Raw genomic sequence first — 3602 nt, 5'->3', positions numbered from 1 at the left:
GATAACAAAATGTCATCTGTGTGTTGTTAGGTACTGTCAAAACAGTTTCTTTTTATACTTGGATCCACATCCATGGTACCAACAGTCAGGAAACCAGAAGATGTGTTGCATTGGGCAAATCTGCTATCAGGAACCTCTTTAAAGTGCTAATGGGCATGGATGCCAGTTTAAAGACTTAGGTGCTCCTGAACCAGCTCAGGGTATTTTCATTTGCTGCCTGTGTATGTGAAGGAAGACTGAAGAAGCACTGATGGCTCTGAATGGTGGTGTTGGTGAAGAGGATTGAATGGCTCCCATGCTGCCAAGAGAACAAGCCTGGAGGAAGTGCATCCTGAGTGCTCTTCAGAGGCAAGGATCATGAAACCTCATCTCTCGTCAGGGTGGGGAAAGTAGAGAAGCCGTGAAGGAGAGGCAGACCCTCAGTGCGATGGTTAACATCCAGTCAGATGGGTCTTGATCTGCTCTTCACAGGGTTGTTGTGAGTTACGATTGAATTGATGGCACCTAACAACAACAGTCACGTGGATTTTTGTCTCAGTTCCCCTGTGTGACAGTAGAACTACCCCAGAGTGGTCTCTTGGCCGCAGTCTTGAAGGAAATGCATATCCAAAGCTTTGTCCCAAAAAGTTTCTGGGTGGATTCGAATCGCTGTCCTTTCAGAGTTAGCAAATGAGTACTTAACCGTTTGTGCCACAGATGTCCTCTGTCTTCTAGACAGATGGAATTTTATCGGGGGTCTGAGAGAGGTGCTTACTGACATAAACACCAAGAGCTTGTCCTGACCATGGGCAGATGTCTTTACTGATATTTGGAGACAGTTGGGCAGCTCTACATATAAATGGTGTGACCTCAGTTCCCTTCTTTTCCATTGATCTTTTGGACTTAACTCTTCAGATTATTAGCAGATTATGTTTGGTAGCCAAACACCGTATGCGTAGAAATGCCGGGAGCTGCCAGTGAACTGTGGAGGTCTCGGCCGTTTCCTTGCTTGAGGAAAGAGATGCCGTGGCCACTGGCTCTGGGGAAGGTGCGACTGGAAAGCAGAGGGGAGGGAAGAAGTGATGTCTCCATAAAGATGCTTTGTAGACTATGCAGGAATAAACTTGGGGACTAAAAAGGAAAAAAGAACTCGGGGGGAAAAAAAAGAACGTGTCTCCTATTCTAAATGTCAGAAAATGGGTTTGGAGCAAGTTGTTTTATAACAACTAGTGCTGAGGATGTGGTAGCTACTCAGATATGTGCCTGATACATGGGCCACCAGGGATGGGATTTTGAAGGCACTGGGGCAGGACCCCAAGCTCAGGAAAGTCCTGGTAAGGTCGATGTCCCTCAGGGCCAAGAAGTGACCACAAGCAGGAGCAAGGCCAGTGTTGGGGGCTTTCAGCAAAGGGACCTGTGCCTCAAGAACATGCCCACAAGGGGAGCTTAGTGTGTCCATAGACGGGAAATAAGGATTTTGCTTTCTCGACCCCTCACGTCCTTCCCCATCCCTGCCACCCTGTATTAATGTTAGTGAGAAATAAGAAGCAGCAGAAAGTACGATCCCTAACTCGTGTGGCAAGAATTTACACCAGTAGCATTTGGGCTAAGTTCCTTCCAGGTCTGAAGACGAGGTATTGAACAGTCTGGATCCTGCAGTGCACACTGCTTTATCCTGCCTTTCTTGCCTACTGTATAAGCATCACCCGGAGCCATTATTTGATTTTTTTTTTCTGCTCCCACACTGAGAAAGTTCTGTCATGAGTTAGGATTTCCTGAATTTCCTTTGTATGATCACAGCAGCTGGGCTTGGTCTTCCTGATTTCAGAGTGTGGGGCTATTTCTCCCTGCGTTTTCCTTCCAAGGCTGGTGTGGGCATCAGGCCTCTGCCTGCAGGCCGGGTTCTCAGAGTGGGGCTTATTCTTTTTTTAAAGGAATAGATTTAACTTAAATAATCCAGTGCTAGGCCTGGGCCTTGGAGTGGTGATGGCGGAGTAGATTAAGTGCTGGCTGCCATCAGACGGCTTGATGATTCAAATCCATCCATCAACGCCTTGGGAAGAAGATTGTCACTGTAGAGATTTACAGCCTTGAAAACGCTCAGGGGCACGTCTGCTTTGTCCTGCAGGGTCACTGCAAATTGGGACAGGCAGCAGTGAGGTGATTTTGTGTTTTAAGGCTTGAGTTGGCCATGAATTCGAGTCCTATGGGGAGAGTGGCCTCCGCATTCAGATCCCCGCATCAGGAGGTGACAAGGCTGTGATGCTGGCCCAGCAGAAAAGTACCTCTCCGTCAGGGACAGTGCCCAGCTGGGGCTGTGCCACAGCCAGCCCTGCAGAGTCTCCTGCCCAAGGTTACACCGCAAGGGAACCGGTGAAAGCTGAGACCAGAATTTGTGACTCCACTGTTACACCTGATTTCTGCTGGAAGCAGCCTGAACCCAGAACCCTTGAATGGTCATTTTTCCCAAGTGGCTCTGTTGCTCTCGCCTGCTCTCTGAAACACGTGAGAGGAGTTGGTGACATGAGGGCCTTCTACCTTGGAGTGTACTTTCTAACAACAGACACAAGCACAGTTCAATGATCAAAATCCGACAGTTAGCATTGATTCAATACTATCCTGGATCTAACCAAGTTCCCCAGCAGTCCTTGGTGTCAGCACTGTTGAAAAGCCAGTGGCTCTAATGAATGCAGAGATCTTTGCCACCTCCTTTGACAGAGGAACAAGAAATCCAGGGAGAATGTTCTCCTGAAGTCCCCTAATGGTATTTACTGTGAAAAGTAATTAAAAACAAAATCTATGCCCAACCCAGAAAGGCTCTCTACAGCAACAGAAGAGGAAGATGAGTTTTATTAACGAGTGTGTATTACCCACGGGCTATTTAATACCCATCTACATTTCCTGCCTTTGAGGAAAAATGCTCCTATCCCACTTCTAATGCAGGCTGCCATCTGTTGGGCATCTCTATAACACCATGAACCTGAAGAAGTAAGCCTCATTCCACCCGCTTCAGCACCCTCAGGACCTAAGTGTCTTAGTAATTGTATCAAAATCCATATGGCCTCAAAATTCTTATTTCATTACTAAAAACACACTAATGTAAAAATAAAAATAAAAAATAATATGGTCTTAAAAGGGAGCCAGTCCCATCAAGTGAGGCAAAGGCAGAAGGAACCAGGCCCTTTAGTGGACCTGCGTGGACACGGCTCACAGCATCCGCATTCACAGTGAAGCTGGTGCTCATCCGATGCCCTCGGATGCTGGCGTCACACCATCTCCATCCAGAAAGCAAGGAGAGGAGACTCCTGGGATGCTGTGTTCCCCCGGAGCAGCCAGAGCTTGTGTGCACTTCTGCTGTGCCCCGCATGGTCGGTGGTTGTGTCGGAACTGACTCCAGGGCACGCGGTGCGGTGCCTTAGGCTCACAGTCTCCATCCTCACTTCCTGTCCACCTGGAAAATCCATGCCCATCCCTGGAGACGAAGCTCGGTATCAGCGCCTGGGGACTCCTCCGGCGAGCTGTGGTGATGCGGTGGCGGAGATCTCAGCATGGAGAGAGGGGGGACACAGGAAGATCTACTACCTTGGAAACGAGGCTCATTTACCCACCCTCCCACTCACCCA

This window comes from Elephantulus edwardii, unplaced genomic scaffold (genome assembly GCF_000299155.1).
Source record: "Elephantulus edwardii isolate Elephantulus edwardi_28Jun2011 unplaced genomic scaffold, EleEdw1.0 scaffold00006, whole genome shotgun sequence".
Lineage (NCBI taxonomy): Eukaryota > Metazoa > Chordata > Mammalia > Macroscelidea > Macroscelididae > Elephantulus > Elephantulus edwardii.
The sequence above is the reverse complement of the archived record's forward strand: the minus strand, read 5'-3'. Positions refer to the sequence as shown.